At 43.6% G+C, this 12851-nt stretch overlaps 1 protein-coding gene across 2 annotated transcripts in view; it reads right to left on the bottom strand.

The window, feature by feature from the left end:
- The window catches only part of THSD7B (thrombospondin type 1 domain containing 7B), a 420171-nt gene that overhangs the window by 390821 nt on the left and 16499 nt on the right, over positions 1–12851 (bottom strand). Inside the window, exon 2 of one of the 2 annotated variants that reach the window (XM_069982655.1) lies at positions 2170–2362. The exons of the other annotated variant lie outside the window; for it this stretch is intronic. The gene's annotated coding sequence lies outside the window, so the exon portion shown is untranslated. The remainder of the gene's footprint in view (positions 1–2169; positions 2363–12851) is intronic. 2 annotated transcript variants of the gene reach the window in all.

Raw genomic sequence — 12851 nt, 5'->3', positions numbered from 1 at the left:
AAGATGATAGGTGTCCCATACTACTATGATGATAGGTGCCCCATACTACTATGATGATAAGTGCCCCATACTACTATGATGATAGGTGTCCCATACTACTATGATGATAGGTGTCCCATACTACTATGAGGAAAGGTGTCCCATACTACTATGATGATAGGTGTCCCATACTACTATGATGATAGGTGCCCCATACTACTATGATGATAGGTGTCCCATACTACTATGATGATAGGTGTCCCATACTACTATGATGATAAGTGTCCCATACTACTATGATGATAGGTGTCCCATACTACTATGATGATAAGTGTCCCATACTACTATAATGATAGTAGTCCCATACTACTATGATGATAAGTGCCCCATACTACTATGATGATAGGTGTCCCATACTACTATGATGATAAGTGTCCAATAATACTAAGATGATAGGTGTCCCATACTACTATGATGATAGGTGCCCCATACTACTATGATGATAAGTGCCCCATACTACTATGATGATAGGTGTCCCATACTACTATGATGATAGGTGTCCCATACTACTATGAGGATAGGTGTCCCATACTACTATGATGATAGGTGTCCCATACTACTATGATGATATCTTTTGGGCAAGGTATTACATAAATAGCAGAAATGATGAGGTGATGGTCCTAGAATTCCGGAATTAAAAAAAATCTTTATTTTATATGAAAAAAAGGGATAAAAGCTCATAACAAGATTTGCTGAAAAACCTAGGCATTTCACACACATGCGCGTTTAATCATGATCATGCGCGCGAAAAACGTAGGTTTTTCAGCAAATCTTGTTATGAGCTTTTATCCCTTTTTTTTTATATGAAATAAAGAATTTTTTTAATTCTAAAGTCATGGGACCATCACCTCATCATTTCTACTATTGAACAGGCAACTGACCAAAGCCGGACCCCTGCACCCTCCTTGTATGATCTTTCCATATCAATGTGGAGGAGAGCTGACTACTATTATTTTATATTGCATAAATAGCAATTCCTTGTTAGGAAGTACAGGAGAAGAAGGAGGATGTAACCAATAGGAATTCCATGTAGATTCCATGTGTTGCCATTGCAAGAATCAGATAGATAGATAGATAGATAGATAGATAGATAGGAGATAGATGATAGATAGATAGATAGATAGATAGATAGATAGATAGATAGATAGATAGATAGATAGACAGACAGACAGACAGACAGATAGATAGATAGATAGGAGATAGATAGATAGATAGATAGATAGATAGGAGATAGATAGATAGATAGATATGAGATAGATAGATAGATAGATAGATAGATAGATAGATAGATAGGAGATAGATAGATAGATAGATAGATAGATAGATAGGAGATAGATAGATAGATAGATAGATAGATAGATAGATAGATAGGAGATAGATAGATAGATAGATAGATAGATAGATAGATAGGAGATAGATAGATAGATAGATAGATAGATAGATAGATAGATAGATAGGAGATAGATAGATAGATGGATAGATAGGAGATAGATAGATAGATAGATAGGAGATAGATAGATAGATAGATAGATAGATAGATAGATAGATAGATAGATAATAGATAGATAGGAGATAGATAGATAGATAATAGATAGATAGGAGATAGATAGATAGATAGATAGATAGATAGATAGATAGATAGATAGATAGGAGATAGATAGATAGATAATAGATAGATAGGAGATAGATAGATAGATAGATAGATAGATAGATAGATAGATAGATAGATAGATAGATAGATAGTTGTCTCTGTTTCCTATATACAACTCATCCCATACAGCCCAGAATAATTCAGTCCCTGGTAACACATGTTCTGCCTCTATCTTCCTGCTCCTTTGCTCGCTGATGTCTGCCAGACAAGGTCAACTTCTATTAACCCATAATTCCCATAATACTTTTCCCCTGCTAATAAGGCAGCCCATGGCAGGCACTCAGCTGTAGAGGAGTACAAGTCAATGACAGCCCTCCTGCATCTATCTGGACTACCAGCACGACCTGTAGACTTCACTCCCATTGCCTGAGTGCACAGTAGTAGTAGTAGAACAACCACCCCCAGCAGGCTCAGCTACATACAGGCTTGTAGTGGAAAAGCTGCAGAACACCCAAGCTGAAGGAACACATAACACTCACCTTTAAGGAGACCCTGCACACTGGAGACTTGGTTGATGTAATATACACTGTAGCTTCTTAGACATTGCAGGATAGATAGAAGAAGCTGGAGACAGGAAAGTGCCCTGATCACTGGGCATCCAGCTTCTTCACAGCTGCATGAGATGGAAGGGGTTAATGGCAGCTGGTCCTCCCAGGTTTGCAGGATCCATTGCTGGAATGAAGTATAATCCACTTTTAGCTGAGGATGGATGGAGAGGGATGCAGTGGTCCTGAGTCCATCACACACAGCCCAGGCTCAGCGAAGCTCTGCTCTCAGCTCCCAACATCACCAGAGCTACTAGCAGCAAGACCCACCTCCTGAGTGTGCTGCCATCTGCCTCCTCACAAGTCTCAGGGATGGATGCAGCACATGTGTGTGTGTGCACAACTACTGACTGCTGCTGCTGCATGTAACATGTGTGTGCACAACTACTGACTGCTGCTGCTGCATGTAACATGTGTGTGCACAACTACTGACTGCTGCTGCTGCATGTAACATGTGTGTGCACAACTACTGACTGCTGCTGCTGCATGTAACATGTGTGTGCACAACTACTGACTGCTGCTGCATGTAACATGTGTGTGTGTGTGCGCGCACAACTACTGACTGCTGCTGCATGTAACATGTGTGTGCACAACTACTGACTGCTGCTGCATGTAACATGTGTGTGCACAACTACTGACTGCTGCTGCATGTAACATGTGTGTGCACAACTACTGACTGCTGCTGCATGTAACATGTGTGTGTGCACAACTACTGGACTGCTGCTGCTGCATGTACCATGTGTGTGCACAACTACTGACTGCTGCTGCATGTAACGTGTGTGCACAACTACTGACTGCTGCTGCTGCATGTAAAATGTGTGTGTGCACAACTACTGACTGCTGCATGTAACATGTGTGTGCACAACTACTGACTGCTGCTGCATGTAACATGTGTGTTCAAAACTACTGACTGCTGCTGCATGTAACATGTGTGTGCACAACTACTGACTGCTGCTGCATGTAACAAGTGTGTGCATAACTACTGACTGCTGCTGCATGTAACAAGTGTGTGCATAACTACTGACTGCTGCTGCATGTAACATGTGTGTGCACAACTACTGACTGCTGCTGCATGTAACATGTGTGTGCACAACTACTGACTGCTGCTGCATGTAGCATAAGTGTGCACAACTACTGACTGCTGCTGCATGTAACATGTGTGTGTGCACAACTACTGACTGCTGCTGCATGTAACATGTGTGTGCACAACTACTGACTGCTGCTGCATGTAACATGTGTGTGTGTGTGCGCACAACTACTGGACTGCTGCATGTAACATGTGTGTGCACAACTACTGACTGCTGCTGCATGTAACATGTGTGTGCACAACAACTGACTGCTGCTGCATGTAACATGCGTGTGCACAACTACTGACTGCTGCTACATGTAACATGTGTGTGTGCACAACTACTGACTGCTGCTGCATGTAACGTGTGTGCGCACAACTACTGACTGCTGCTGCATGTAACATGTGTGTGCACAACTACTGACTGATGCTGCATGTAACATGTGTGTGCACAACTACTGACTGATGCATGTAACGTGTGTGCACAACTACTGACTGCTGCTGCATGTAACATGTGTGTGCACAACTACTGACTGCTGCTGCATGTAACATGTGTGTGCACAACTACTGACAGCTGCATGCAACATGTGTGTGCACAACTACTGACTGCTGCATGTAACATGTGTGTGTACAAAACTACTGACTGCTGCTGCATGTAACATGTGTGTGCATAACTCCTGCCTGCTGCATGTAACATGTGTGCACAACTACTGACTGCTGCATGTAACATGTGTGTGCACAACTACTGACTGCTGCTGCATGTAACATGTGTGTGCACAACTACTGACTGCTGCATGTAACATGTGTGTGTGCACAACTACTGCCTGCTGCATGCCTGCTGCATGTAACATGTGTGTGCACAACTACTGCCTGCTGCATGTAACATGTGTGTGCACAACGACTGTCTGCTGCTGCATGTAACATGTGTCCTCCTGCCTGCTGCATGTAAAATATATCCTTCCTGCTGCATGTAACATGTGACCTCCTGACTACTGCATGTAACATGTGTCCTCCTGCCTGCTGCATGTAACATGTGTCCTCCTGCCTGCTGTATGTAGCATGTGTCCCCCTGCCTGCTGTATGTAACATGTGTCCTGCCTGCTGCATGTAACATGTGTACTCCTGCCTGCTGCATGTAACATGTGTACTCCTGCCTGCTGTATATAACATGTGTCCTCCTGCCTGCTGTATGTAACATGTATCCTCCTGCCTGCTGTATATAACATGTGTCATCCTGCCTGCTGCATGTAACATGTGTCCTCCTGCCTGCTGTATGTAACATGTGTCCTGCCTGCTGCATGTAACATGTTTCCTCCTGCCTGCTGTATGTAACATGTGTCCTCCTGCCTGCTGTATGTAACATGTGTCCCCCTGTCTGCTGTATGTAACATGTGTCCCCCTGCCTGCTGTATGTAACATGTGTCTTCCTGCCTGCTGTATGTAACATGTGTCTTCCTGCCTGCTGTATGTAACATGTGTCCTGCCTGATGTATTTAACATGTGTCCTCCTGCCTGCTGTATTTAACATGTGTCCTCCTGCCTGCTGTATGTAACATGTGTCCTGCCTGCTGTATGTAACATGTGTCCTCCTGTCTGCTGTATGTAACATGTGTCCCCCTGTCTGCTGTATGTAACATGTGTCCTCCTGCCTGTTGTATGTAACATGTGTCCTCCTGCCTGCTATATGTAACATGTGTCCTCCTGCCTGTTGTATGTAACGTGTCCTCCTGCCTGCTGTATGTAACGTGTCCTCCTGCCTGCTGTATGTAACATGTGTCCTCCTGCCTGTTGTATGTAACATGTGTCCTCCTGCCTGTTGTATGTAACATGTGTCCTCCTGCCTGCTGTATGTAACGTGTCCTCCTGCCTGCTTTATGTAATGTGTCCTCCTGCCTGCTGTATGTAACATGTGTCCTGCCTGCTGTATGTAACATGTGTCCTCCTGCCTGCTGTATGTAATGTGTCCTCCTGCCTGCTGTATGTAACATGTGTCCTGCCTGCTGTATGTAACATGTGTCATCCTGCCTGTTGTATGTAACATGTGTCCTCCTGCCTGCTGTATGTAACATGTGTCCTCCTGCCTGCTGTATGTAACGTGTCCTCCTGCCTGCTGTATGTAACATGTGTCCTGCCTGTTGTATGTAACATGTGTCTTCCTGCCTGCTGTATCTAACATGTGTCCCCCTGCCTGCTGTATGTAACATGTGTCCCCCTGCCTGTTGTATGTAACATGTGTCCTCCTGCCTGTTGTATGTAACATGTGTCATCCTGCCTGCTGTATGTAACGTGTCCTCCTGCCTGCTGTATGTAATGTGTCCTCCTGCCTGCTGTATGTAACATGTGTCCTGCCTGCTGTATGTAACATGTGTCCTCCTGCCTGCTGTATGTAATGTGTCCTCCTGCCTGCTGTATGTAACATGTGTCCTGCCTGCTGTATGTAACATGTGTCCTCCTGCCTGCTGTATGTAATGTGTCCTCCTGCCTGCTGTATGTAACATGTGTCCCCCTGCCTGCTGTATGTAACATGTGTCCTGCCTGTTGTATGTAACATGTGTCCTCCTGCCTGCTGTATGTAATGTGTCCTCCTGCCTGCTGTATGTAACATGTGTCCCCCTGCCTGCTGTATGTAACATGTGTCCCCCCTGCCTGCTGTATGTAACATGTGTCCTGCCTGCTGTATATAACATGTGTTCTTTCTGCTGTGTGCCCCCCATCACTGCCTGCTGCATGTAACATATCCCCCTCTTGCCTCCTGTGTGTATATAGCATGTGCACAGGTAGTATATAGCTGGACTGGTCTGGAACTCTTATCCCAAATATGGGGACAGCATTGCAGCTATATTGCTGTACATGAGGAGCAGTGTAACATCTCTCTATCTTCTATCTATCTATCTATCTATCTATCTATCTATCTATCTATCTCCTATCTATCTATCTATCTATCTATCTATCTATCTATCTATCTATCTATCTCCTATCTATCTATCTATCTCCTATCTATCTCCTATCTATCTCCTATCTATCTATCTATCTATCTATCTATCTATCTATCTATCATCTATCTATCTATCTATCTATCTCCTATCTATCTATCTATCTATCTACTGTATCTATCTCCTATCTATCTATCTATCTATCTATCATCTATCTATCTATCTATCTATCTATCTATCTATCTATCTCCTATCTATCTATCTATCTATCTATCTATCTACTGTATCTATCTCCTATCTATCTATCTATCTATCTATCTATCTATCTATCTATCATCTATCTATCTATCTATCTATCTATCTATCTATCTATCTATCTCCTATCTATCTATCTATCTATCTATCTCCTATCTATCTATCTATCTATCTATCTATCATCTATCTATCTATCTATCTATCTATCTATCTATCTCCTATCTATCTATCTATCTATCTATCTATCATCTATCTATCTATCTATCTATCTCCTATCTATCTATCTATCTATCTATCTATCTACTGTATCTATCTCCTATCTATCTATCTATCTATCTATCTATCTATCTATCTATCTATCTATCTATCTCCTATCTATCTATCTATCTATCTATCTATCTATCTATCTATCTATCTATCTATCTATCTCCTATCTATCTATCTATCTATCTATCTATCTATCTATCATCTATTATCTATCTATCATCTATCTATCTATTTCCTATCTATCTATCATTTATCTATCTATCAAAATTCAAATTCAAATTCAAATAAGCTTTATTGACAGGTCCAAAATAAACATTTAGCATTGCCAAAGCAACAGAGTATAATAGATGGAGTGTGGGGGAGAGGGGGGGGTCATGTGGGGAGCAGGGTGGATATGGGGTAAGGGGCAGGATTGGGGGATAATAGGGCGTATAACAGTCCATGGTATCTTATAATCCTCTCAGCCGGTGGCAGGTGGAGACATACTGGGCCGCTACTTCCATGGTGGCCTCCTCGTCCCCCAGCAGAATGTGGAGTTTCCTCTCCTCATCTATGGAGGTGAAGTCCGGGATGATGGTGGAGAGTCTCTGGAAGTAGGTGACCCTGGTGGATGAGTACTTGCTGCAGTGTAGCAAGAAGTGGGCCTCATCCTCCAGGTCTCCCTGCTCGCAGTGCCGGCACAGTCGGCTCTCCCGTGGCTTGTATGTTTGTCTGTGCCGCCCCGTCTCTATCTCCAGGCTGTGGGCGCTCAGTCTATAGAGGCTTAGGGTTTGCCTGTGTTTGGGGTGGTGCAGCCTCTCCAGGTATGGCGCCATGGTGTAGTCTCTCTGCAGTGACTGGTAGATGGTGAGTTTCTGGGAGTTACTTATTTCTCTCCTCCATTCCTCTGTATATTGCCCCTGGTATGTCTCTATCACCCCCTTTATTTGGGCTTTTGTCAGGGCATGTTGTGGGGTTTGGCTGGACTGGTGGTGGATGCCCTGTTGGGGGGCACATTGGGCTCCATGGCTCAGGGAGGCTTTGTGGTGATAGGAGTCAGGGTTGCTTCTCTGTAAGTGCGCCCAGAATGAAAGCGCCCTCTTCTGTACCTGAAACCATAGTGGGAACCTGCCCAACTCTGCCCGACACGCCATGTTGGAGGTGCTGCGATGGACCTGGAGGAGGTACTTGCAGAACTCCAGATGAAAGGTCTCTGTTGGGCTTGGATCCCATTTTGACTGGTCTGGGTAAGTGGGCGGACCCCAAACCTCACTGCCATAAAGCAGGATTAGGGCAATGACACCATTAAAGATCTTTAGCCAGACCCTCACTGGTGCTTTCAGGTGGTACAGTCGCTTTCGTATGGCATAGAAGGCTCTGCTGGCTTTTCCCTTGAGGACCTCTATTGCAGACTTGAAGCTCCCTGATTGGTTAAGCTCCAGGCCCAGGTATGTGTAGCTGCTGGTGTTCTCCAGTACTGACCCGTTTAGTGTGAAGGAGGAGGAGATGGAGGCTTTTTTCTGACCCTTCCTCTGGAACACCATGACTTTGGTCTTCTTAGAGTTGATGGGTAGTGCCCATGTATTGCTGAATTTCTCCAGGACTGACAGGCTTTCTTGGAGGCCACTCTCTGTGGGGGACAGCAGCAGGAGGTCATCAGCGTACAGTAGGAACTTCACCTCACGGTCATGCAGGAGGAGGCCGGGGGCTGAGGAGTCCTCCAGAGCTGCAGCCAGTTCGTTGATGTAGATGTTGAAGAGCGTTGGGCTCAGGCTGCAGCCTTGTCTGACTCCTCGGCCCTGCTGGAAACAAGCTGTCCTCTTGCCGTTCACCTTCACGCTGCATTGGTTCCCAGTGTATGAGCTCTTGATGACATCATACGTCCTCCCTCCAATTCCACTCTGCAGGAGTTTCAGGAATAGGCCCGGGTGCCACACGGAGTCAAACGCCTTCCTCAAGTCCACAAAACAGGAGAAGATCTTGCCCCGTTTGGTGTTGTGGACATGGGTCTTGATGAGGCTGTGCAGGGTGTAGATGTGGTTGGTGGTGCGGTGGTTCGGCATGAAACCGGCTTGACTTTTACTGAGGACCTCATGCTGTGTGAGGAAGGTGAGGACTCTTCTGTTGATGATGCCGCTGAATAGCTTTCCCAGATTGCTGCTCACACAGATCCCACGGTAGTTTGCTGGGTCATATTTGTCCCCACTTTTATGGATGGGGGTTATGAGGCCTCGGTTCCAGTCTTGTGGGAAGTGTCCGGAGCTCAGGACAAGGGTGAACAGTTTGGCCAGTGCAGCGTGGATGTCTGGCGGGCTGTATTTCAGCATCTCGGGGGGGATGCCATCAGCACCACTGGCCTTTCTGCATCTGATTAGAGTGATGTTCTCCTGTATTTCCTGTGTGGTGATCGGCCGGTCTAGGGGGGTCTGGAAGTCCTTGATTGCCTCTTCCATGTGCCTCAGTTTTGTGGTTATTTCTTTCTGTTCCTGGGTTTGCTCTTCTTCATCTTCTATCTATCTATCTATCTATCTATCTATCTATCTATCTATCTATCTCCTATCTATCTATCTCCTATCTATCTATCTATCTATCTATCTATCTATCTATCTCCTATCTATCTATCTATCTATCTATCTATCTATCTATCTATATTCTATCTATCTCCTATCTATCTATCTATCTCCTATCTATCTATCTATCTATCTATCTATCTCCTATCTATCTATCTATCTATCTATCTATCTATCTATCTCCCTGCATCTGGTACACACACTATAGAGAATCTAATTAAGACACATGTTACAGCCACAACCATCCCACAAGCTAATGATGAGTGTGCGGTGTCAGGAGGATTACATTTATGCTATATATACATACACAGCCCCAGATTCATCAATCTACCTGAGACAAACACCATAGTAACCAATCACAGCGCAGCTCTCATTTCTCATAGTGCTCTGGCAAAATGAAACCTGAGCGTTGATTGGTTGCTATGGGCAACAAAGAGAGGCTGATATATCTGGGTCATAGTCTTGTGCCCTGGGTGTTTACATAACACGAATATACTATATACTATATATATATACTCCCTTATACAAGGGAAGATGACTAATATGACTTTCACCAGTCATGTTAGTTTTAACAAATCTCAATCATTTATTAGTAATGTATTATTGTGTGTTCCTTTAAATTTAAAGTGGAAGCAGCTGAGTTGATGTAAAAAAAAAAGAGAACATGACAATAGAGCTTAATAATTCTCATGAATTTTAGTTCAATGGTTTTTAGACTATAAATATTGACCCCCAGCAATAAAATGGCTGCCCTTACATTATAACTACTTTTTAAAAGATATCTGTTTCTGAGGTAGATTTTAGATTTTGTATTCAGTGAGATCTTATACCAAAGCTACATAAGGGGGGCGCTAATAAATCTTATTTTTAGCCCAATGCCCCTCCAAGTGTCAATGTGCTATTTTTAAAGAGTCAGGTGGGTGGGGCTCATTTAAAGCAAACTCCACCCCTGAATCTTTGACTATAGGTGTGTCATGTGACCCTATATGGCATTCCTGACTGGCTCAGGAGGTATAAGGGAGAAGGGCCCTATTAGGGGCTTTGAGAGATAATTTAAAGGATGCAATTGGATGCAATTGGACTCTCTGCTCGATCATTTGTATGATTTTCTAATGTAAAGGAGCCGTCCCTGGTAGCAGATGCCCTTCAGAAGCCGATTCTAGCCACAGCCTTCCATTACCCGTGATATAACCTACACTTTTATCTGAATGATAATTCTCCTCTGATTTCATCTTGGAGATGCTGAAAATAAATATCCGAGATTACAGACTTGGAGTGGAGGGGTGTCTCTCATTCTGGATGTTACACTTGCCGCCTGTCTGTGAATTAACATTCTAACTTGTAGTAGGAGAATCTTCATGAATTATGGATCAATTTATACAAGGCAGAACTCCCCTTCTGGGTGAGATCTATTTTGGCGTCATTCTTCTCCACAACAAAACCTCAGCTCGACCTTAAACCCTGACTTTGTCATTATTCAGCCCTGCAATCATCGGGGAGGATTTATAGAGAGGGTTGATGCTGGAAAACCTTGGGAAACACTCCAAGGAAAATACCCTGAATGTATGGGGATAAACACTCATGGGGTAGGGAGCGTTAAAGGGGAGTATCAAATGTTTAAAGGGGAAGTCTGGCCATAGACAACTGCTAACAGCCGATAGGGTACAGGGAAAAATAACAATCAGAGGGTGCCTACCTCTCCCTGTGCCCACAATGTGCCGCTGAACCGCCCCCCCCCCCCGGGCCCCCCGCAGTGTTCTGATGATGTCATGACTTTGGGGGGAAATGTCCGTCCTTGCTGATGGACAGCACACTCAGCCAATCAGTGACTGAAGCGGCATCCTGCCCTAGTCACTGACTGGCTAGGCAGGCTGTCTATCAGCCGGATCGTGGCGTTGGAAGCTCAGGATATCCCGAAGCCAAGCAGGGATCCCGGAGCTGCCATCCAATGATGCAAAGGCACGCGGAGAGGTGAGTTTACATTGTTTATGTTCCCCCCATGCCCCACGGCTTCTAAAAAAAAAATATATATATATATAGTCACCAGACTTCTCCTTTAACTCAAACTGAGATTGGTTTTAAAGGTTTTAAATCAACTGGTGTCAGAAAGTTACACAGACTTGTAAATTACTTCTATTTAAAAAAATCTCCAGTCTTCCATTACTTAACAGCTGCTGTACATCCTGCAGGAAGTGGCGTATTCTTTCCAGCCTGACACAGTGCTCTCTGCTGCCACCTCTGTCCATGTCAGGAACTGTCCAGAGCAAACCTACAGAGACCTTCCTCAGTACATGTCCAAACTTTATACAGTAAATCTAAGACTGTGTACACATAATACTACTAATACTACCCTCTGCTGGGGTGTGTATTTTTATCAGAGATGTGCATAAAGAGCTTTCTGTTTTTAAGTTTACAGTCAAATTTGGATCAAATTATTTGTACCTAGACACCACACCATAGAGTGTAGTATATTTGTATTGTTATTATTATTATTATTATTATTATTATTATTATTATTATTATTATTATGATTATTACCCCAAAGGGGACTTACAAGCATTAGCCACACTATAATGCAGCCGGAGATCAAGGACTTTCCGAATTGTGAACCCCCAGCTGTAAAAAGTGTCCTCAGGTGGACGTACAAGGATCAGCCACTCATAAAGCTATTGTGACCACAGAGACTTTGGTGGGTGTACTACCACCTTCAGCTGCCCTGCAAACACAGGACACGGGACACACTCAGGTAAGCATATTGAAAATAATAATAATAATAATAATAATTTCCTTATATTATGCCTAGTGGTTGTACACATATAAGCAGAATTTCAAAGAAACCATTTCAGGTTTTGGGCAAAGTTCTCCCCAGTTATGGCTATATCCCATACTGCAGCCTGTACATATAATACTGCCATACACTGTACACTGTGAATACTATTGCCACATAATGCACATTCTGAACATAATACTGCCATATACTACCCCCTGTGACTATAGTATTACCATATACTGCAACCTATAGATATAATACGTCCACATACTGCACCTTCTGAAGATAATACTTTCACATACTTCACCTTCTGCCACTGTACTGCGCCCTCTTAATATAATACGGACACACACTGCGCCCTCTGAGTACAATGCTGCCACGTACTGCACCCTGTAGATATAATATTGCAGCTATTCAATATAATACTGCCACTGTACTGCATCCTCTCAATATAATACTGCCACACACTGCACCCTCTGAATACAATGCTGCCACATACTGCACCTTGTGTATAATATTGCCAAATACTGCAGCTATTGAATATAGTACTGCCACTGTACTGCACACTCTGAATATAATGTGGCTACATACTATACCATCCAATTATACTAGTGCTACACACTGCGCACTCTGAATATAATACTGCCACATACTGCACTCTCTGAATATAACACTGTCACTGTAAGGCATCCTCTAAATATAATACTGCCACACACTGCACCCTCTGAATGCAATGCTGCCACATACTGCACCCTGTGTATATAATATTGCCAAAT

This window comes from Dendropsophus ebraccatus, chromosome 9, assembly GCF_027789765.1.
Source record: "Dendropsophus ebraccatus isolate aDenEbr1 chromosome 9, aDenEbr1.pat, whole genome shotgun sequence".
In the NCBI taxonomy this organism is placed as follows: domain Eukaryota; kingdom Metazoa; phylum Chordata; class Amphibia; order Anura; family Hylidae; genus Dendropsophus; species Dendropsophus ebraccatus.
Note: the sequence above shows the minus strand (reverse complement) of the source record. Positions and strands in the feature narration are given on the sequence as shown.